The sequence below is a fragment of the Chroicocephalus ridibundus genome, chromosome 7 (genome assembly GCF_963924245.1).
Source record: "Chroicocephalus ridibundus chromosome 7, bChrRid1.1, whole genome shotgun sequence".
NCBI classification, from domain to species: Eukaryota; Metazoa; Chordata; class Aves; order Charadriiformes; family Laridae; genus Chroicocephalus; species Chroicocephalus ridibundus.
In genome coordinates, this window is record NC_086290.1 from 34665930 (window position 1) to 34690583 (window position 24654).

Consider the following 24654-nt stretch of genomic DNA (forward strand, 5'->3'; position numbering starts at 1 on the left):
GGAGGGCCCAGGCTTTGGGCCGCGCCGGCGGTAGCGGTGCCGTCTGCGCCGTCTGCTCGGGCAACGGCTCGGCTCAAGCGCTCCCGTACAACGGCCGCGGGGCCCGGGCGGCCCCCGCAAGAGCCTAGCAGCCCCCAGGGGCGGGCGGTGGTGGGGGGAGAAGCGGAGCCGCCGCCCGCGCCCCGGCGGGGGGTGCGCGGCCTGGGCCGCCGGACGCTCGGCGGGGAGCCGGGCCTGCCGCTGGAGTCGGGGCCAGGCCTTCGCGGCCGGGCCTGCGGGCGCGGGGCTGCCCGTGCTCCCGATGGCCTGGCGGGGGGGGAAGGGGCCGTGCGGGAATAAAGGGGTATTCCGTGGGTAAGAGCTTGGCTTCCCTACCGAGGTGCCTTTCTGGGAACGGAATGCGTATTAGACAAACACCCCCACCATATTTTTAAACAGAAAATCCTGTCATGAAATAAAAGCAACGCTCGTCCATCTAGATGATAAACGTGCCCCCTCTTCCAGGTGGGGCCCTCATCACATTCGATACATACGATTCCTAGACAACAGCTACAGAAATAAAAAATAAACAACCCAGAAGGTAATACCTTATGTAAGTTAAACCCCTTACTAGAACAACACCGAGGATCAGTGGGCATCTTGTTTTAGAACGTAAGACCAACAATAGATGGGGGTCCTTCACATCAAATACTGTTTGGAAAAAAACAAAAAACAACCAGCTTATTTAGTAGTGGTTATTTATAGAAAGTATGTTCAAAGGCTGAAGTGCTGTCTTAGGAAAATTTCAAATAAGTTCTGGGTTGTTTCATTTTTCTTTCTGAGAAATCTGCACACAATTTTCACCACGTTTTCCTCCACAAATAACTGATGATTCCATGGCAGGCTTCAATCTACAAGCAAATCAACCTCCCCCCTATTTGTTAGAGAGGCATGCATTTTTCTTTTAGACTCTTATACTACTGAATTGAACTAATTCATCTAATCTTTTCTAAACTTGTCCCTTTGTTAAAGCAGGTGATTCGCACCAGCAATACCCTAAGTCTGGCCTGGCAGAGCCAGAATCCAATCCTGTCCACAGTCCTATCTCAATCCAAGCCATACTCCATGGTTATCCACCCCAATAGCCTCCCAAAGTCATTATGTGAATTTTTGCTCAGTGACATATCCCTAGAAAACAAAACCAGCTTAAAATACTTAAAATGTAAAGGATTAATAGTATATGTTCAGAAACCACAAGAAAGTTGATATCTGTAACACCCCAAAAAAACACGTAAGCATAAAACTGAAGTCACAGTGCAAAAGAAAACCAGAGTAAGCTTCTCTAGATAAGATGAATATTCATTATAATGCAGATAGCGTAACAAACTGATAACTGATAAAGACATGTAAACCTGTGGAAGTTCTGGACCTAAGGTCATATCAGCTTTGTGTGTTGTGCTACACCATATCTTTTGGTATGCGGTCCTGAATCTTTACTGAACTTTTCCAATTACTCTTTTTTTTTTTTTTTTCCCCATCATTTTCATGCCCCAGTGACAGACTTTCTAATTTCAAGTCTCCTCCAATGGCTTTTTCTCTCTTTAGTATCTATTTTGAGGTGAAAAAAATGACACCTACGTTCCCTCCCTCATTTTTTCCCAAATATCTTACCAAATCGATCACTAGAATACAAAACATACTAGTCCAAAAATCTGACAAATTCTGCTCAGGTCAAATTTTAGGGACTGTTAAAGTAATTATGAGGTTCTACAACAAACTGTCACACCAGGTAATTTTATATTGATTTGCATGATTTCTGCCTCAAAGGCAGGTCCTTTATCTCCCAGAATTTTTGTACAGCAAATAAAATACAGCTTGAATTCTAACATTGGTCTTTAGACACCTACTACAATACCCACTGTTCATCACTAGGTGTGACTGCTTCGTGTTGCTCTTTGGGATAGAAAGAAATCCACTGAGTGCAATGAATGTAAAAAAAAAAAAGTAAAGTTTTGTATCTTCTTTCTTCGAGTTTATTCTGAGTGAATTGTACATGCTAATAAAATAGAGTATGTGGGGTTCATTAGCTTTTCTGAACAAAATTCAAATGATATAAAAATCTCATAAAAAACAAAATCAAGAACTCCAGTAAGAGCGCTACAATAGATGAATTGAAATTTAGAAGTTTAATACAGAAAGGTCCTTTAAAATTTCAGGATTGATTGATTTCATACTAGTTTTACTGTATTTAAAAAGCTTAGAAAATTTAGGTAGGTGGGTAAGGAAGCTTTTCTGAAGGCAACTTTGCCTTATTTTCTATTTTTTTTATTTGCCTATTTTCTAGAGATTCACACAAACAAGATATACCAATAAAAAACAAATCTCTATATTAGTGTTTTCTCTATGCAGAAGTCCTCTCCAGCTGTTGCTCCAACATGTATCTGTGTAGTTTAAATCCAGAAGGGACCCTTCCTAGGCCTGCCAGCACTATGAGATAAAGTATCCTTTCCCGTAGGAAATGAGAGTCTCATTTGTGTTTGGAGTTAGGCTGTAGCCTTCCCAGTTAGTCTGCTCAGTGCTTTGCTCTTGATACATTGGAAAGCCTGTTTGTATCTAGAATATTTTCCCTATACTTGTACATTGTATCTTGCTATTAGGTTACTTCTCCGTAGTTTTAATCATATATTTTAGTACAAGAACTGCTCACACATCAATATTTAAAGAAAACAAAGTATGAGTTTCTGTACCTCGGCTTAAGGAACCCAGAACAAAAACTATTAAATCAGGCATTCCTATGAAAAGCATGCAGCTGAGAAGTATGCTTCCCTGTAAAGCGTGCGGAGCAACTTTCTGTGCTGCAGGGAAGCTGGTACACCAGAGCAGGGTAGCCAGCGCTGCGAGAGTGCTGATAGCTTGAGATAACACAAATATACGCAGCAAATCCAGGTTGACTTTTCAAGCTTCAAACAGAATTATACATTACTGTACTTTTAGAACAGAACTGTCTTTTTTCTCCCCTCTCCTCTCAGGGCACTTACTTGCTGAGTAACACTGCGTGGTACCCGCTTGTACGTTGGGCTGCAGGAATAAATCCTGTCAAAAAATAATGTAGAGGGGCTTGGGGTAAAATGCTGCAAAAGCAGATTGTGGCTTCTAGCAGGGCTCTTCTCAAGATGGAGTCCTGTCCAGAGGCACATGTCCAGCTCCAGTACAGTGCTATGATCTCTTTCCAGTACCCCGTGGACCTGATGCATGTGGTCAGCAGACCCGCGTTTCGGTCAGCTAGCTGTGTTGGCACAGAAGACGATAAAGGAAGAGACAGGATATAGTGTCATGCTTCAGTTGTGAGACACAGGCCTGAAGAGAAGATGTGAGAGATTTGACAGAGTTTGACAGATCTCATACACCCATTTCTCTTCCTGTCCTCCCTTGTAACAACCCAATTGCATGTGAGGGATAGAAGGTTTACATATATATGTATACGCATAAGTAGTTTGTTTAGAAGCAAGATTTTCCTCACTATTAATTTACCCCCTAAAGCACAAGTCTCTGGCAAATTCAACTTTTTTGGTTGAAGAACCCAACTTAATTTTCTTACTTTTGAAATATTGGTGTCTCAAGAAAAAGCCAAGATGATGACTTGAAACACCAACTTCCTCCTTTATTTGAAAACACCTTATCCAAAGATTTAATCAGAATTTAGGGTAGTTTGAATGCCAACATAGCTGCGTTTGTGGTATATATGTTACATGTATATTTTCTTTCCTGTTCTTTAAAACATTTTTCTAGCTTCTGTCCTTGCCTTTCATTCATTCTAAGAGCCTGAATAAAAGTCAGAAATGCCATTTCTTATTGACAATGGCCAACAAGTATTATTCAGCTTGCTAAAGAGATTAATGGAGATTGCAAGTGGCAGAATTAACCTTGAGGATGCAGAGAATGGCTAACAGAGCACAGCTATTGTTGCCAAGCAGAATGATTTTACCAAATGCCTTAGGAGGGAAAGAGCTTTGCTACAGGAGAGTTTGCTCAGAAGTGCACTAAGAAGAGCTACTGAAGTGAAATATCAGGAAATCAAACAGGAAACGTTTTCTTTCCTCATTATCTGATTTCCTAATCAGGATCTCAAAATAAAGACCTCTTGACAGTTATCTCTTCTGCCTTGAAATTACCGATGTACTTACTATATCACCATATGTGGTTAGCTGTGTCGTACAGATTTACTTGTACCTTCACTATTTGGTATAGTGGTTTGATTTGTACTCATTCCCAGGCTACGTAAAAGGACACTGAGATCGGGTGCCGAAGCAGCTAAACTTTGCTTATGGCAAGGACGTAAATTAAGGTGTTTAAGCATCAGGGTGAGCTTAAATACCACTACAAGCAAGTAGTGATTCTGTGATTAAAGCTCATGCTTGGAAATAGGCAGTGATGTTCTCTGGGAGATTTCACTGCCTCAGGACTACTTGGCTTTTTTTGCAATGAATTTAAAGCCCAGGTTTTTTTAACTCCGAGGTCATATATAAAAACAGTACTTTTAGTAGAGAGTATATATGCTTTTTTCACATTCCTGCTAAACTGGGTGTTCTCGTTTAAGCCTTTGCTTGGCAGATTTGTTTAGTTAGTTCTAATTGGTTTCAACTGTATAAATTCCAATGATAATTCAAAGTAGATCTGGCTAGTTTTGCACGAAGTAGAAAGTATAATTTGAATGTTTCTTTACTCATAAGATGGGACAAAAATGGAAATCCATCTGAGTTTTTTTTTTTCTTTTTTCTTTTTTTAAAACAATTCTTGCCCTTCGTCTCTTACAGGAACATGCAAATAGTCCCCTGTTCGGACAGTATATATACATGTATGGGCGTATGTGTAGATCTTGAAGCAAAAGCACTGATTTAAATGACACAGTCTGTGTTAATTCGAAATATGGTACTAGTATAAATATTGACAGAAAATTAGTTTAAACAGAAACTCATTATTTTTATTTTAAACTTGCCAAAACAAGATACAGGTTTTAAAGATCTTTTTTTCAGAAGTTTTTGAGTCAGTCCCTTTGTGGGAAAGGGCTAGGCTTTTTGGTTTTGTTTTCAAACACAAAACTGACATTTTTAGTGAAAAAAATAGATGTCTTTCATTGGCTCTAGACTTCAGGTTACATAAACATCAAAGGATATAAGCAAAAGGGTGTGATACTGCGGCAACAACCGAACTACTTTTTTCACACAAAGCTTTTTTCTGCAATATGGAAAAAAGCCAATACGACTCGTAGACCTTTGGTTAGTTTTGCAAACACTAGTACAGCTTATCCACAGGAAAACTCTTGCTTGGCAAACTTTACTTTATGAAATGAGTCTCCCTTTGTTTTGCTATTATTTGTTTTATACACAACTTGCCAGCCCTACTGCCTGAAGCAGCCAAAAGCCCTTTCATTGGATCTGAGACACACGGGATTTGCTGGTAGCAGGACTGGGATGAGATTCAAAATGGAAGATATTAGAAAGCAAGAACAGTGTGCCACAGCCTCCTTCCTCTCTTGCAGACTGGGGTTTATTTATTTTTCTCCCTTCCTTCCTGCCTGTTGAAAACACCTGTATGCACTGGTTGCAGAAAGATCTCGTCTTCATACCAAAGGATACGACCCAGACTGTGTGCTTTGTCATGTGCATAGTTGATACTGCTCTGTCATGCCTTTTCCTCTTTAGCCTTTCACTTATTATAACAAGCAAGCAGAACATAGGTTTTGGATTGACGTATCTCATCGGGTTATGAGATTATTATGGGTTTTTTTAGGACAACACAGTAAAAATGTCATGATGGGACAGAAAGGCCAGTCAGCTGCTTCCTTCAGCACGAGGCTGGGGTGAGATATTGCTGAGCACAAAGAACTTTTGGTCATGTCCATAGAAGAGCTCTGTATCAATAAATATAGGATATTCTCTGCTGGAGCTAGGCAGGGTTCAAAACATTAAACAAAGCCGTGTTGACCGGCTGGGTGGGATAAACTGAAAATTCCTCTAAAACATTTACACTTATGAAAGCAAACTGGATTGATTCCAAAACTGACTGACCTCACCAAAGAGGAAATATTGACTTTAATGCAATCTTTTTACATGCTGAGGAACTTGTTTTACGCCCTTTTCTCAAACAGAATGGAAAAATTTAATGATACTGTCCCTGGCATTATTTGAAAGAATCAGTGAGCAGATTAAAGTAAGAAAATGAAGTTCAGTATCTTTTATGTCAGTCCCTGCCAATTTTTCACCACTACTTTGGTGACTGGCAGTCTTTATATGTGAACTAGACTTAGCTGAATAATACAAGCGTAGCTCTTCTAAAGCTAGATTTTATTCAGCTCTGTTGCACATAGAAGTGGAAATGACAAATTTTAAACTCCTGCAATTCCTCTATTACCAGCAGGCAGAATCAGGAAGCCAAGACATCCTTAAGTTACTGGCTGCCTGTTTTGAATACCTCATGAAGGACTGATCGACTACGAAATTTCAGCAGTGGAAAGGGGAGTCAATATGAGCTACTGTGGACATGCCTCAGTAACTTAAGGTTGAATGAACGGGTAAGGACGTTGTACAGCCTCATCCCTTCTTAATCACAGATCCGAAGCCTCAAGGGGATACCTACAGAGAAGACAGGAGACAAGAACATGCACTGGCAGGGAAAACAAAGAAAGATACTGTTTGCAGAAATAAAGCAAATTATCAAACGGCTGTTTTGTTGTTTTGTTTGTTTTTCTTTAAATCAACTATACCAATTACAAAATTTAAAATTAACAGAAAGTCTCTCAAAATCAAAATTATTGAAGACTGGCCCACAGTTCAGGGAAAGAGTTGGCTTAAGCTTAGCTGTGTTTATCCTTCCATGCCTGATAATTACGTAAGTGGGAATTATAGTGAGCAGTAGGATGCTGGCCTTCAGGGTGCCATCAATGTTAAAAGTACATCAAATGGCTTGAAATGTCAGCATGTATTGAAGTTGTTGGGGTTTTTCCCCATGATTTACATTTTTGTACTTGCTACACCCGTATTCCACAATGTGAAAGCATGTTAAAAACCCCCATTTCTACAGAAAATAAATAAGGAAGCACCAGGACAAGTACGAATGACGTTAGGAAACACTCTGATTTCCGAATCTACAGAAAATAAACAAGGAGGCACCAGGATGAGTACAAATGACATTAGGAAACACGCTGATTTCTGGATCTTTAACTACAACCATTTAACAATACTACTAGGTGCTGCAGCTTTCCCCCCCCCCCCCATGTTATTGCTTCAAAATGCTGCAAAGAGTTGGATGGTAATTGCAGTTTTAATGACACAAGTAGGAGTATGAATTTAAGTGTAAACAGCTACGAAGAAGAGAGTAAACTTCATCTGATACACAAAAAGATGAAGCATAGGGACACATAGAATATGGTCTAAATGCCAAGAAATGTGAAAATCAGAGAGGAATACCAGTGAAATTATATAGAGAGTCAGGCCAAGTGGATGCTGCACAGCTAGAAGCTGGGAAGTGAGGCAGAGAAATGGGGATGCCTGTTTCATTGCTATTCCTCATCTGCATGACTTAGCACCCTCACTTGGTGCCTCTTGCTGTAAACCAGTAGTAACTCCACTGAGAGCAAGCTGTAGCAGCAGAAGGATAGAGAAACACGGTGATGAATAAATCCCGTTCTCCTTTAGAAAAGGAAGAGAAGTTTTGAAGCATTTCCTTGAGCAAGCACGGGACTAGCGAGACTGCTTGTGGAAGAGAGGATATGGTCACGCTTCTTTGCTGACATGTCAGGTGATGCATTTGTCACACATTAGAGCACCAAGAGAGCTCTGAGAAAACTCAAGGGTGGGAATGCCAGTAAACAAGCAGGGAGAAAATAAAGCCATTTCTGTAATGGTTGAGTTGGGCTAACATTGCTGAGATAACTAGCGGACTGTCAAACTCAGGGGGAGCAGGCCAGTCTAAGACAAACTTAGTGGCAGTTTTGTCAACAGTGAAATTGGAAAGAAAGAGGAAAAAAAAGCTTGAGAATGCTTAATTTCACTCACACTATTTATGTGTTTCCATCCTTCTCAGGTAACCTTCCCTTCTCATATCCTTTGCATCTCACTTTATAAATATAACTAAAAATTCAAAGGGTTAACTCACATGAGCCTCTGTGATAACTCTAGTGAAATTCTTGTGGACTTCTCCAAGAAAAACATATGAGTTAGAGTTCATGAGTTTTGTTGGTAAAGCAGTGCATTCCAAGGATATTTAAAATACAATGCTGAACAGCAAAAACTGTTATTTATAAATGGTTAATATTATTGAGTCCATACCAAAATGTTCCACAAGCATACAGTGATGCAATGCAAGGCTGAAAATTAATTGAAAAAGAAAACAAATATTACTGCCTTTTGGGCAGGTGGGGGCAAAATTCAAGGTCTTGGGAGTGAACTACTATTTACTTTTTCACGTAATCGCGGTGCCATTTCTCAATATGTCAAATGTGTTTGCTTGTGGAACTGCTTCCTACAGGTGGCTTTCTCTAAACATGTGAAGAGTACACCGGTATAACTTGTGAACAGTTTTTCAGTATAAGTTACTGTTGAAGTTTCTTAGCTATTTCTTAGAAGACAAAAAATCACCCATGAAGGTGCTTCACCCTCTTCATATATTAAAGTGAGTAGCTTTTGGCTATCACACCACTTATGTAGTTACCTAAACCTAGTACCTTAACACAGTAGTTCGAATCATAGCCTTACTTTGAACAGTACTTACTTCAGAGAATCAACTTTTTCTCTTTTTTTTTGCAGATAGTTTAGTATAAGTCTTTGTACTTGTGTAAACGCTGCAATTTCATTCACATTTTCAGAATTACTTTTCTATTAATTGTTACATATATGAGACACAGATCCATGGGATTAATTGCAAGTGAAATCTGAAGTTTGAAAGCCTGTAACCTATCAAATTTCCAGTTCACTGAAATCCTGAGAGTAAGTTTCTGAACAACATAATATCCTTTGGCGAATCAATATATGTAATGAAAAGAAGGAAATTGTACACAGGAGCTTCAAGACGTTGTTTCTTAAAACTAACTGGAAGCTAAAACGAAAGTCAGTACTTTCTAACAATTTGCAAGGAAGCTTGGGATAAGAATGTTTTAGGCAAGGCAGTTACTTGAAAAGCGACTGCTCGGGGCTCCCCGGCTCACACGTACCTGGGCTGAGCTGGCTCATTGCCAAATTCCCAGGTGAAGCAGAGGCCAGATTCTGGGAAATTCTCATCCCAAAACCAGTTTATGGAGTTTTACTTAAGTTTATCTCAAATGACCGAAAAGTATTTAGTTTGGACAGTGTGATTCCAGGGTAACATTATTTATATTACAGGGCGTGTCAAATCCATAGCATAAGAATGACAAGAATTCATTGCTGTTTTTCCAAGGGTGCTTCAGTTTTAATGTAATCTACACTTCATACCCTAAAATAAAGGTATACAAATTTTGTCCCCATTATCTCAGTATCACAGCTATCGCTAATTAGGCAAGACCAGCCTTGATTGCGCAGCTTCTTAACAGCAGTGAATCAGAAAACAAACTGCCAGCCATGATGCACCTCCGTTCCTGAGAGCAGCACGCGCACGTTACAGAACGGATCAGTCCACTTACACAATGCTGAGTGCCAACTTCATCATTCAGGACAGCAGTGTCTGATTCTTGTCACTTGCCTCTTTCTCCTCTTCCTCATTTACAGGAGGGAGAGACTGCATGGCCTATAGTCACTTCTCTCAACAGGAATAGTTGCTATCTATGCAGTTTCTTTTTTGAACTAAGGTATTTTTAAGGAACTGTTTGAACGCGGGGGTTTTTATTGTTATTTATTATTATATTGAAATTGAACCTTGAGCTAGTAAAAACAATATTATGGTAGCGCTCTAGTTCTAAAACCAGAGCTGCTGTTTTCACAGGAGGACACTTCAAATTGCTGCACAAAACTTTTAAGTGCCGAGCACTGAGATGTGTGCAGTGTACAAGCCCCACGTACTGCAAACAGTGAAGTAGCAGAAGGCTATTTTTCAGAGGTTATTGGTGAGAGTTTTAATTGTAATTGAAAACTTAATGCAGATTTTTGCAGGGAAGGATGGGGTGGATCAAAACTACCGCAACTTTTGCTATTTTTTTTTTTTAATGCCACTTGTGTTGCACTGTGAAACAGCACAGAAGCAGCATTCATCTGAAAAGTCAATGATCTCCTGAGGGCTAAAAACAGAGTCAGTCTTCATGCTAATATAACCTGATCAGTAATCATTCAAGAAAGCTGAGCGTAGGGAGGAAATAACAAGACTTCAAGAATTTGGCAGAGGCAGATGGAATTGCCCCAAAACATCTCTGTCTATTCATTGCACCCAGAGCAATTCCGTCTTCATCGGGTATCCCACAGCTTTCTGTCTTGCTATGGCTCATGTTCAGCCCTTTGTCTGGAACAACCAGCGAGGTCACACAACCGTTTTTGATTGTAATTCTATCTAAATAAAGACAACATAGAACTTTGCTCTCTTGTCCTCAGAAAGTCTGCTTTCCTAAAGTCTGGCATATAGTGAAAGTGACTTGGCCACAGAAATCTTTTCAGAGACAATTCAGTCTTCATAAAGCAGTGGTTTGTATTTTCAAGAATCTCAGCAAAAGGAGCCCACCTTTTTGTTCCCAACGTGACTTAAATTTATGGTCTCATCTGTGCAGAGGCCCCAAAGAGACAGACATGTTGGTTTCCAGTTGCAGAAAACCAGGCCAGCAATTTCGTTCCTTCTGGAGACAGCATTGCCATGTCATTTTCTGACAGTCTGTACTTCAGCAGAACCTACTCTGTAAGGCAGGTAGAAAAAACATCTGACAATGTAAATAACAACTCATCTACTCTTTAGGTAGAGCAGAAAAGAGCAGCGTACTACTGTGTTCTGTAACCTGTGCTGGGGTGGGGCTCATGGGTGGATGAAACTGGACTTTTTTTTTTAATGGTCTGTGACACCAGGATATCTTGGTGTAATAGAAGAGAAGGAGAGAGGATTGACAGCAAGCTCCTGGTTGTGTGCGCGCATTTTGGTTTGTTTGTTTTGGTGTGTTGTTTTCCCAAAAAAAGTCTGTCTCTTTAATGATGCCAGAAAAAATATGCATTGGTTGTCTGTGCTGGTGGTGAGGTGTGTGCAAGATAGGGACAGTCATGTTCACAACAGACCACTTGGAATGCTACAAATCCAAACGTACTCAATCTAGAAGATGCTCTAAAATAGATTTCCACCTCTGAAGCAGTCCTCCCTCTCTGATTCTTTCTTCTCTCCTCCAGTTCCTCCTACTGCTATTACCAATGCCAGAAAAATCATGTCAATATTAGGGCATGACCAAATTGTCATTTGTTTTGAAGGTCAGGGAACATAGTGCTTAAACTAGCGCTGATGGTCCCTCTGTGACGGCATTTGCCAAGGCGGAATCGTAACTGCATAGTGACAAGTACAGAGGAATCAATAGGAAAAACAAATCTGTTGCTGATAACGGCTCAACTGTAAAACTTAAGCTATTTATGTCTCTTCACTGTCCAGTCACTCTTCTCACTGCAAGCCTTTGAAGTCCCTAACCACTGACTGTTATTACATAGCATCTCTCAGACAGCCATGCCCTGGTGATGTAGAGGACATAGAATATACACGTGCTCTGTTTCTGGGATACAGATAAGAAATAGTCTTCACAGAATTAAGTTTTAAAACAGTTTTCCTTCAATATCATAGAGGAAGAAGCAGCTTGAGAATGCTTTCCTATTTGATGCTTGCATAGAGACACACACCGGAACAGCCTTTCACTACGCCGCTGAAGTTAATGCCCTAATAAAACCACCTTCTCCTCAAATGGGCTTTGTTTGCTTTAGCCTGACTTTATTTTCAGGGGATTAAAGCTTAGCAACAATATTTGTATGGTCTTGAAACTTTCTTCTGTTTTCAGAAAAAAAAGCACTTTGTTAATGTAAGTTTAGAGAGCAGGCAAAAAAATTTCCTTTAGTTTCACTTTGCCACATTCTAGGAGAAGTGACTCAGACACCAGAAACCTCCCACAAAAAAAGCTGACTGCTAGACCTTTTTCAGAGAACTTTCAATGTTGATCTTTAACAAAGGTATAAAAAAAGTTGTACATAATTTTGAGATACCTATAGCAATACTACTTTGTTGAGATGTTTGAAGATAGGATTTAATACAATTTAGTCTTAAGTACTGCAAAGCATCCACAAACTACTAGGTAGGAATGATTACTGAAGTGCTTAAAAAACAAGCAAGCCACAGCAAGTGACGTGACACAATTTTCTTCTTTATCCATGCACTCAAAACATATACATTATCTTTGGCAGAAAGTTGCTTTCCATGTGACAAGCCTGTGAGCTGTCGGAAAAATTGACACTGATGTTCAGTAGGGAACAGCGAGTCCTGTGGAGACAACGGGATGTAAGACTTTCCTCCCTCCGCCCCGCATTGTGCTTGTGGCTGGTGGAGTTCCAAGAGAATGTGGAAAAAAGATTATTTGGTTTCTATTACCCTGAAGCAATAATTTCCAGTAGTCACTTAGTGAACATAAAGGAAGACTGCTTGGTTTAATTTTTTTCCCTGAAAATGATGATAAAACAAGTTTATAAAGAAACATGGTACTTACCATTTCTCAGGCTCCAATTCAAGAGTTTAAAACATATTGCTGGCTTTACACAGGCAAATATTTACCTTGACTCAGTTGCTTTGTAGCTCTTTTCAAATCAATGGGAATGTAAATGTGCTATGAGTGAGGCACGTGCTTTAGGGTCTTGCTGAATCATGTCCTTTGCATGTCACAATCATTACTGAAAAATGTGGTTGTGACCATACACCAAATTAGGACAAGAAAATTTGTTATGGAAGGTAGAACGTGGCAGGACATGAGGCTGGTGTGCATGCAAATGTGTGTGCCTGTGTTTCCTGCCATAAGACTACCAGGCAGATCTTTTCCAGATTCTGCCATTTCTGGAGGAGTCCTAGGTCCTAGAATCCAGGCAATTTGAAAGCCACATTATTTCTTTAGATATGTTGCATGCAAATTTAAAAAAAAAACCAAAACAATCTTGATTTCTGCCAGGTATGCGACACCATAACAACCACCATAACAACATAACAAATCTGTTTTTTTATGAAATGCTTTATACATGTTGAATTCAGTGTGAACCAAGACGACGTTGTTTCTTTCTCTATTTGATAGCAACATTTAAGCCTCTCTAGTACACAGAGAAGTATACATATACTGCTCCCAAATATTACATGACTCTATGAGAAAAGCAGTATACCAGACAACTGATGCAAAATGTACTAAGATGAACGTGCTCACTTCAAGAAACTCTGGATTAAACTGCAAAGTTAGTTTTGTTTCTCAAGTTTCAGTTTCAATTGAGATTTTTTAAAATGACAATGGAGAAGAAAAATTATAAAAGATAAACCCAACATCTACAATTAATCAGTAATGCATAGCTATCATTAAATGGCATGGCTTTGTTTCTTTCCCATCTTTGCACATGAAAAAAGGCTCCCTTCCCTCTCACCCCTTCAAGAAAATTGCTTTAGCTTTTCATTTCTTTGAGCCAGCACAGAAAATTTCTGGGTATATTTCGTTGTAAGCAGCAAGGTGTTTATTGCTTTCAACTGCCAGAAGTTGTTGCTGAAAAGTATGCAGCTTAGACATCCCAGAAATTATGTGCTGTCTGCTTTAATACACTGCCTCTCTGCTTTGCCTTCATTTGCTCATGTTCGTATTATTAGCCTATAATTATTAAGTCCAGTTTACTCATGATGACAATTCTGTGTCAAGAAAAGCCTTTCTATTTCTGTGCTGAGGAGATTTAGGCAGAACATTAAATTTAAAAGCAAGCTGCCACTTTGTAGAAATTTTCCGTTTGCTCTTTGGGGCCCGCTGCCATAGTTCAGCTGAAGGAAAAGCCTAAGTGGAGTTGGCAAGGGTAGCAGGAGAATGAAGCTGCTACCATACATATTGTCCAAAAGGCAGGAGCTGAGGCTTCAGACACATTGAGCCACGTGTACTAGCCTAGTCTCTACAAATAAATGAAGTACAAGCCCCTCCCCCAAGAATAAACAAACAAGATACCACTATTAAAAGGACACATAAAAGAGAATAAATAATACGAACTAAATACAGAGGGAGATTGTGATATGTCCAAAAGCGTAGGTACTTGTATTTTTGCAGGAGTTTAGGTAAGTTTCTTATCATTACTTTGTGTTTATGTTAACAATTTGCTAAGTTTCAAATCCACAAACATCTCTTGGTTTAAATTTATAGGAAGCAAAACCTATATTTTGAGCTGCTGACTGGCACCATATAAGTTTAGTTGGAAGTCAGTGACGAGTGGTGTTCCCCAGGGGTCAGTACTGGGTCCAGTCTTCTTCAATATATTCATCAATGACCTGGATGAGGGGATAGAGTGCACCCTCAGCAAGTTTGCTGATGACACAAAGCTGGGGGGGTGGCTGACACACTGGAAGGCTGTGCCACCATACAGAGAGATCTGGACAGGTTGGAGATCTGGGCAGAGAGGAACCTTATGAAATTCAATAGGGGCAAGTGTAGGGTGCTGCACCTGGGGAGGAATAACCCCATGCACCAGGACAGGTTGGGGGCTGACCTGCTGGAGAGCAGCTCGGTGGAAAGAGGCCTGGGAGTCCTGGTGGACAACAGGATGACCATGAGCCAGCAATGTGCCCTCGTGGCCAAGAAGGCAAATGGCATCCTGGGGTGCATCAAGAGGAGTGTGGCCAGCAGGTCGAGGGAGGTCATCCTCCCCCTCTATTCTGCCTTGGTGAGGCCACACCTGGAGTACTGTGTCCAGTGCTGGGCTCCCCGGTTCAAGAGGGACAGGGAACTGCTGGAAAGGGTGCAGCAAAGGGCTACAAAGATGATTAGGGGACTGCAAGACCTCTCTTATTAAGACAGGCTGAGGGACTTGGGTCTCCTAAGTCTGGAAAAAAGACGGCTGAGGGGGGACCTTATCAACACTTATAAATACTTAAAGGGTGGGTGTCAGGAGGATGGGGCCAGGCTCTTTTCAGTGGTGCCTGGGGACAGGACAAGAGGTGACAGGCACAAACTTGAGCATAAGAAGTTCCACCTAAACATGAGGAGGAACTTCTTTACTTTGAGGGTGGCAGAGCACTGGAACAGGCTGCCCAGAGAGGTGGTGGAGTCTCTGTCTCTAGAGACATTCAAAACCCGCCTGGACGCATTCCTGTGCAACCTGCTCTAAGGTGACCATGCTCTGGCAGGGGGTTGGACTAGATGATCTCCAGAGGTCCCTTCCAACCCTATGGTTCTATGAAATTGTTCTTGGAACACATGTAATTTCAGATCCGGAACTGTAGTCCTGGAATTTGAGCAATGCCTATTACCAGAAAAGGCACTTTGTTTTACAAATAAAACACTACTTAGAAACTCAAATGTAATACCTTTTTTCTTTTTTTTTCCCCGACCCTCCCCCCGGCAAGATACATGAAGCCTGAACCAGCAATAAGTTCTTTGAGGTTTCATGAGAATGTGCTGAAAGGAATAGCAGCACTCTGTTCATTCATCTTTGCAAGACTAACTACAATCTTGTTTAGCCAGTTCTTTTGGTCATCTTTCCCTCCTAATTTTTAAGATTAAAAATATTAGGTTGCTATTTAGTTTTCTTGCTTGACCTAGCAGTGCAGCACACTAAAGAGAAACCATTGATATTGGTTTCATAGAATTCCTGAACCATGACAGTAGACTTAAAGTTGGACTGCAGATTATTTGAAGCTGCCTCACATTTGACTGACTACGCCATTTTAGCATGAGCTTTGCAAGTTTTTATGGGAATCTTTAAAATGTATTTTGAATCAAGTTATGCAGCATAGAAAGTGAAGTCATGACCACTTACAGAAGACCAAAACATTTAGATTGTGATACCCAAAGACTCTGCTAATACCAAGAGTCAAAGCCCAGAGCCACTTTTCTAGCTATAGTGCATGATGTTACGATGTTAACTAAAAACTAAAACCTGAAGCTCCCATGAATTTTGGTAAAAAAAGAACTGGGTCTAACTATTGAATTCTATGCTTAATGTCTTCAAGGCAGTTTATAATAATTTTGATAGGAAAAACTATTAATTTGGACAAACAGCTTTTCCATATCTAAGTCATTACTACTCCAGCAATGTCTGGAGATTTACAAGAATGTCTTACTAGCTTTAGCTCAAACTAGCTCAGCTCCTTTTTCAAGGATCAGATCTCTCCACTTACAGTCAAAATGGATTCTGAATCTGTTTCACTAATGCTTAGACATGCTTAAATCTAAAAACATTTAATGCAGAGATGGAATCAGGGTAAGTGGTCTTGCCAAAGAATGGATCAAGCATCTTATAATTAAGGAAATAACATATTTTAATGAGTTCAGAGGTGGAATCTTACTAGATTGCGGCAGCACAGCAGGAATAGAAAACTAGCTGTGCCCTGAGGAAGGCTTTGAAGCTGAAGCACAGGAAGACACGTTCAGAGAGCAGTTAGCTCAGCCAAACCTAATTAGGTACGCAGCATTCAGCTTCTTAATAGACTCTGTCTTCATTGATTGACACTTCTCATATGAACAGGTTTTTTTATTAGAAAATTGGGGTTTTAACAGATAGATTAAAGATCAATGACCTGAAAATGAATTATAGTCTCTCAATTTATCTGGTATAAATCTGAAAAATTTATGTATTTAACTTCGTATTGTCAAGGATAAATTCTTTCCCACATTCTTTCCAGAGTGGAATATCTGTTGTGGGAGTAACTGGTTTGTTTTAGCATTTCTCTCAATGGTTGCACATTAGCTAAAATAATGGTATTTTCTTCTATTTCCTTACTTGAAACTTTTATTCATACATTCAACTCTAAGCTACACACCAAAGAGACTTTGCAAATTTAAAATTGCAACATTAAAAAAACCCTCCAAAATACCCTTTATGTATTTATACTTTAAGAAACACAAGAATACAGCTTACAGCGTTCCCCCAAAGATACAAATGGACACTATAACAATAATTACTGCTCTTTTTCCTGTTTCAGTGTCCTGTGAATTCTTCGGGGTAGTTTCTATTTACTTATGGGGGACAACGGTTTAATGTTTTCAAATATAGTGACTTGGGTTAATAATACCTTACCTAACACTTCAAGAATAAATAGAAGAAACAGTAAATTTATTTATTTAACATTGAAAAATAAGCACAAAATTTGCTTTTATTATGGTTTAGGCTGAGCTGGCCACTAAATGAATGACAGATTCTTTTAACATCTCCCGTCCCAAAAGAGAAAAGAGAGAGAATAAGGGAGAGACTTACGGGTTGAAAAGAAACCAAAACTACTTTAATGAAATGTGAAACTAAACCTATTAACAATAAAAAGAAAAGATAATAATATTAATAAGAAAAAAAGGAAACATATATCATATATACAGAACTAATATTGAGCTCCCAGGATGACGATCACGTCACCAGCAGGCACTGGGAAAGTCCCGAACTGGACTCAACGATGGACAGGAGCTGGATTCAGGAATGCATGGGTCACACTCAAAGGCAAACAGAGTCCTCCTAGGATGCTGGCCATTGAAGAAAGAGGATAACCCTTTTGATCCCTCAGCTTTTATACTGAGCATGATGCAGATGGTATGGAATACCCCGTCGGGTCAGTTTTGGGTCACCTGTCTTATCCACTCCTCCTCACAGGTGCAGCCCCTCTACACTCTTCCGCTTCTGACCCTCCAATGTGTCACATAAAGTTAGCTGACCTTGGTAGTTACAGCAGTAAGTGTAAGCAAGGGCCTCTTTGCGTACTGTTCCTTGGTATTAACTATAAACATTGGACCTTATCTGCTAGAAGCAGACAATGTCTGAAAAATATGCTGTTAATTTCAGAGAGTGCATTCAGTTAGAAAACACTTAACTGAAAAGTAAAACTACTGAAAAGAAAATTGGTTCTGTTCTATCTCAAACCAGGACAGGCTGTTAAGGGTCTGAGTTTTTCAGGTTGAATTTTTGGACACAGAAAGACTTACAGGAAAAAGAAAAACCCATTCAGGCGGTAAAGCTGTGTTTTTAATTCCAGGAGTGATCTGTCTTTCTCTGTTAAAGAGGAGATGCTGGATGTTGCATTTGTAGACTAGCCTAATTCCACTATCAGCAGGAGCTGCCTTCTTGCAGTAACAGTAGTGCTTCACTGGAGAGGACTGATACCCCAATCTCTGGAAAGCCAAGGTGCTTTCTTTTGTGTGAGAGAGGAAGGTCTAAGGTTAAGCCAATAATTACACCAGAGAGATATGAATCTAATAGCATTGCTGGGATGTCCTTCATCTTAGGAGTCAGTCACAGATTTGCCTCTCTTGAACTACAAGTTTTACCTTCTGTTCTTCCTTCTGGCTGATGAAGACTTTTATTCAGGTGCAGATTTACTGAAGGTGGTGTGTGAAAGTGGGCTACTCTAACTCTCCTCTTAGTTCTGCCTCTTGTTGTTTTCCTCCAGAGCTAGCAGCCAGTAATAAGAAACTGGAGAAGGGTATGGGAATGGATAGTGATGGAGATAATAATGAACAACTTGTTGAGGAGGTGGTAAGTCGTAAGCACCCTTTGTCCAGATGGAATTATAATAATGATTCTTCTTGGCCAAGAGAAGACAGATACAGTCATAAAAAGCCACAAGTTTTGAAATTCTGCTAATCTAATTGCTCTGGTGACCCCAATTTGGTTCTGATGATGAGTACACATTTGAAAATCATATTAGCTGATGTTCTGAACCAGATACACTGCCCTCGCTTCTTTCCTGAGAGAAATGAAGGGGTAACAGTCTACTAGCTACTCTACATCTGAACTGGAATTGGGTTCTTTTTAAACAGAGCTACTGCTCTATAGAAAGTCTTTTTTGGGGGATGTGGGTGTGGGTGTTAACTACAAGCCTCTGTTTCAGGATGCAGTTCAAATATATCTGAAGACTGGACGGCAGGAATTGTCAATTTGAAAAATACAATGAAGATGTACAGCGTGGGCTTGCTTCACAGAAGGTTTTTGAACGCAGTTCAAGATTGTCTCAGGGTAATTAAAACCCAAGGGTCATAATCAGTTTCAGACAAAATTAAAGAGGTGGAAAATGCACATGATTATATGTTTACTGTTTTAATAGAACAAAATAAAAGTTTTAACCTGAAGAGAGGTATAATGGAAACTAATCTGGAACACACAAGCGATACTTGAATCAGGCGCCTGAAGGAACTGGCAGTGTAAAAAAGCTTTCTGTTCCCACCTGTCCCTTCGCAAAGGTGGATGGCAGATATGTTGAAGCAGCATTTTAGGGAAAAATTCAGAAGGTATTACTGAGCTGCAAGAATGCCTCAAAGGAAGTGTCTGAGAACACGCAAGTAGCTCATTTGACACATTTCACTGATTTTTGAAGTGACATGGGTTATGAGGAATTATTTTTATCTTCAGCTTTGGCAATTTTCATAGCGTACAAAAATGTCCTTGAAGATCTTGGAAAGCAGTTCTAGCTATCTGTAATTCATACGTCCTTCTTCCCAATATTCAGGCTCTGACTACATTAAGATTCCCGCTAGATTTCTCACACTGTTGTATCTCTAGGAAAAAGTTTAAGAAGTTGCTTTAGCAATAGAGAATTACCTCAGCAATGGCAAACTTTCTGACACTCGTAATATCCATGCATTACATACATGGAGATCCCCTGGAAGATCTACTGGTGTGAGACCATCAGGCCAGTGACACTTTTATGATTTCCAGGAGAGTCTTCTGCTCATAGATAGAACCTTGTTTGAGAGAACGAACCACTTTGGTACATCAGTCCCATTCTCAGTGAAAGGCTTCAGAACTCCTTCTCACGTGCGGTTATTGCATATACATGCAACAGCATGAGCTCTTTCACTCATAATTGGCTTTTATCTGCAGATCTGTGGCATCCATTGAGCAGGGATCCTATTGCAACTTACATGCAGGAAGTTCCCTACACGTGTCACATTTATTGTGGGACATAGCAAAGGATGCCCTTGCAATACTGTCCTCATAGACATACTGGCAGGCGGTAACCCTGAAGTATGACAGAGTTTCCATACAGGCCACTTCTCCCCAGACAAAAAGAGGAAGATACAGTGATTCAGGTCTTCCTCTTAAAGTCAGCTTTGGGCAGGCAGGCCCTTGAATCTGCATCTAACCTCAAAGATACTGTCTTTTTGCCCTAATCGGAATGGAAAACTGAGCCTTAAACAGGAACATAAAGGAAAAACGAATTTCTAGAGCTCTCTTCCAAAGGTAACTAGATGATCTTGTTTTGGACAACGAACATTAACTTGACATTTCAATTTAATATTAACTGCGTTATAAATGATGACATAAAAGAAGAATGTCACATTGTCATTTCTGATGCTACTGCAGCCCTATGCAGAGGCAGCAAAAGTGACTTAAAACCAGTCATAAGAAAGGAGATGCAAAAACTGGAAGCCACAACTACCTTCAAATTTTAAAAAATTTACTATTTGATTTTTAGTGGATTTTCTGTATGGACCTAGAAGCGCACTTGGTGCTTCAAGGTTAAACATACTGAATTAGTGTTATCCTTTCTGCTTGCCTGAGGAACAAGACTGGTAAATGAATGCAGGTAATTAAAGTATGCTAGCAAGAAATAAGACAAACATTGTAATACTGAGGCTTGGAGGTTGAAATTAGAAGCACAAGAAAATCCCAGTAAGTTACATACTGGGACAGATGCACAACTGGGAACACAATATAGAGTTTCTGAGAATCGGTTCCACTCTGTCTCCTTGCCTAATTTTCTTTAGAAGAAAGGAATACAACTCATGCCTATTACTTCAAAATAATTTAATGTCCAGTACTTCTTTAACACAGCTGCACCTGGAATGACATAGTAGTATGTAACTGGAAGCTTAACAGAATGAGTTCTAGAGAATAATGAAGATAATAGACCAAATGGTTGGGGTGGGGGAAGGGGAAGGGGAGGGAGTTAGGGAGGTTGATAATCAGAAATACTAAAAAAAAAAAAAAAAAAAAAAAAAAGAGAGAGAGAGAGAAGTCTGTTGCTCAAATAAGAAATCCTAAAGGCAGTGGATATTCTGGAATAAAGATGAGGGTGTAAATTGGATGAACAGGAATAGATTTTGAAAATGCAAATCTAAGATGAAAAGAAAAAGGGAACTGAGAAAGAGACAGCAAAAGGGATTAGGGAAAAAGTCATGGGGAAGTTTTGTTGACTGAAGAAGTGCAGTGACCTTAAAAGAACAAGTTTGATAGAGGGAAAGGCTAAGTAGTACTCGAAACGTTAAGGAGATATTTTACAAGGCAAGACACTCTTCAAAATTTATCATGATCAATTTTGATCAGGATTTGAGTTTGTACAGTGCCAGTTCAGGAAAAGAAAGAAACCCTAAACTCCTCTTTGATTATGACTTTGTTCCTGAATCCTCTGAAAGTTGCCAAAAGACATAACTTTCAAAGAGGATATTGTTGATTAATCCATACCTTTGGTATTCTAGGTAGAATTGCTACAATATTAGTTAGTAGTTTTGGTTAGGAACCTGTATATTCATCATATAGAAGTAAATATGTAAAAAGATTTATGCAGGCACAATCTAAGTGAGGTGACAACACCTTTGAAAACCTCTATATCACTTAGGACTAGACTCTCAAAAGAAATACACGTGGTGAATGTTTCAATGCCTGAGTCAATGTATCCTCTCCCCAAAATACAACCTATGTTCCTGTTCCTTGTGGAATACCACTCACAGCAGCTGACACACTGAGCACAAACCTGCCAAAATTCAGTGATTGGAAACATTAAGTATTACTAGTTGCACAGGCCCCTATCTTAATGTATACCAAGGAGCTTCTTGGCTGATGTCGCCAATCCAAAGATGTTTCTTTGGCTCTGAATTGTCATCTCTACAGTAGTCCATGCACCTTAATGGAGGTACACTTGGTTATCCTTTGGATACCTTAGGGTGATACTGGAGAGGAGTGGGGAGGACACATTACGAAAATGGTTCAGCATCCCAGTTTAAAGTTTATCATGCCTGTAAAGGGTGGAATACCTTGATATTAGTTAGGTGTCTTGAAGTCATTAAAACCCAGGTTATTTAAGAACATGTAGCAAGATTGTTGATACAAAATCCAAAATAGACAACTGAATTGCATACAAAACATTTACAGACAGAAGACAGAAATGAGAGGGAACCATACAAAATCTACTTATTGCAAGACCAGAAGTTTCTTCCACTTCCCTTCTATCTAGCCAATATGCTGTTCGATTCTTAACAGAGATGTTCAGAGACTCAGTCCTTTTTCATAATTTATATCCTGAGGGATACAGGGATCCGACCTTTGGGAATCCTCCCCCCCCCCCCCCCCCCCCTTTTTTTTTTTACTACCAACATCCTGCTTGGGGAGTTATTAAGATTCAAGGCTTCCTCCTCACTCCACCCTGACAAGAAGGATTTCTTAGTATTCATTTGGTCCCAGGTAACTTCAGAAATCCTCTCTCCTTGCCACTGAGTGTCCCTTTATGCTTTCAAAATGCTCATTTCCTTTAGGCCTATCCATGAGCAATTATGACCTGCCTAGACAGTAAACTGGTTATGCCAATGGTGCTCCAAAATCCTAAAGTTTTAACCTGCAAAACACCCTTTCTTGTCAAGCAGTTCAAGACCCACTTTCACGCTTTTATCACGCAGTTTATCATGCAACCTGAGATTTTACCTGCATATGTAACCTGCCAATCTTATTTGATATAATTGCATAACTCGGTTTACTTGCAGTTTATCCAAGATCAGTTCTTATCTGAAATCAATCACTGCAGCATTTTGTGAAAATGGGTTTGGGAAGACAACCTCCTCTGCACCCTAAGCATTTCCCTCCAAAAATTGTTTTTGCGGACAATATGATCTTGCCACCTTTAGATTTGATATGTAACTTGAGGTGGGACCCCTAACCCTCGCTTGTCTTCAGTTACTGACGAGCCATCACTGGCAAATTAAATTTTCCATTACACAACACATTTCTTAATCTAAAAAAAAAAAAAAAAACAAAATCCCAAACAAAACCCAACCATTTAAAGCATACTTTTTTATACATATTGCCTGATAAGAGTGTAATAAATTTATTATAACCCTTTTTCAATGCAGGCATTTGGTGAATCCTTTTGGAAAGTTATCTTCTGTTCTCCCACCTTCACATTACTGTTCATCTGTTTAATGTCTAAAACAACTCAAAAGAGCAGTTCAAGAGGAAATGATGTCATTTAATCCTTTCTTTTTGAGCTTCTTCTGAGTGTATGCCATTAACACTCTATAAAGGAATTGTGGGAAAACAGTTATGACGTGTCATTAAAGACTGATGATGATCAAACTAACAGCATGTTTCTCAGGCATTACTGCTTAGCACACCTGATTCAGTTTTATTCTTCACTTATTCTGTATGTGTCTACTCTGTATGTGTCTACTCTTTTTTCTTCTGATCATCCAGGAGGTCTTTACTGATCAAACTGGGTATTTTACAAAGTCAATAATACATGCTGTGAGTCCAGCTACAATCTATTTATCAAGCTGATGAGTGCTTTTAGTGTGCAACAGGCTTTCATACCATCTTCACCATGCTTGGAACTTTAACAGCCAAACCTCCTACATGAAGAAGTTGCAAAACTTGTAACGCTTCCAAATTAATACAAGATATGGTCCAATATATCATTATTACATATGATATCATGGTTCCCACTTGTGAACCAACCTCCTGGGAGTCTATTTTATGCCCATAGAAATGTTTAATTTAAAAATATAAACCTAAATTTCCAGGTTTATTGCTTCTGTTCACAAACTGAAGGAATACTCTCTCCTTGCTCCCCCTGATGTTTCATAAACAGTCGGTGGGACAGGAAAAGCTAACTGACTTCCCGTAACTCCTGCTTTAATAAAGTAACTGAATTCTGCCCTCAGGTTTACGCCTACAGACTTAACGTTAGGGAGATGAGAGCAGCCTTGAATTCTGGTTCTGCCACTGCAACTTTCTTAACAATTCTGTAGAAGTTTATTATATTTCACCATTTCATTGTCTGGTAACATACTGTCTGCTCGGCTAGCATAACAGAAAGAAATGAGATATCCTATTATACTTACTGACTGTCCTGGAGATGAGTGGACTCTGTCTTCACAGGGGGAGGAAAAAGGCAAGAGATTTTAGTCTCATACATGTAAAGCATTCCCTAAGCCTCTTACCCACAGCAGTGCAACAGAAGACTACTGGGGTAACATTTTATGGACAAGGAGGTGCAAAACACATGGAGGATGTTTATCAAATGACACTGCTACCAGGAACTGATCATGAAACTTTTGGGTACTTTTGGGAAAGTGTTTGTCATGAAATGAAAACTACGTAAAATTCCTGCCTCTCTCACTGCCTGTAGCGGCTTTGTGGATTCCCTTGAGATGACTTGCAAACAAAAGACATCAAAGTGTGCAGAGGACATGGTTATGTAATTGTGAAGTAATTTCTGCACTACAGAAATAAGATTATGGTAGTAGTAAATTATTTCCTTTTTTTTTTCCTTTTTTTTTTCCTTGCATCAGAC

The 24654-nt window shown here is 39.7% G+C and overlaps 1 protein-coding gene across 1 annotated transcript in view; it reads right to left on the reverse strand.

Annotated features, from left to right (window-relative positions):
• Positions 1–24297, reverse strand: part of SLC39A10 (solute carrier family 39 member 10) — a 69525-nt gene extending 45228 nt beyond the window's left edge. Inside the window, exon 1 of the mRNA XM_063340418.1 lies at positions 24203–24297. The gene's annotated coding sequence lies outside the window, so the exon portion shown is untranslated. The remainder of the gene's footprint in view (positions 1–24202) is intronic.
• Positions 24298–24654: the final 357 nt, after the last annotated feature.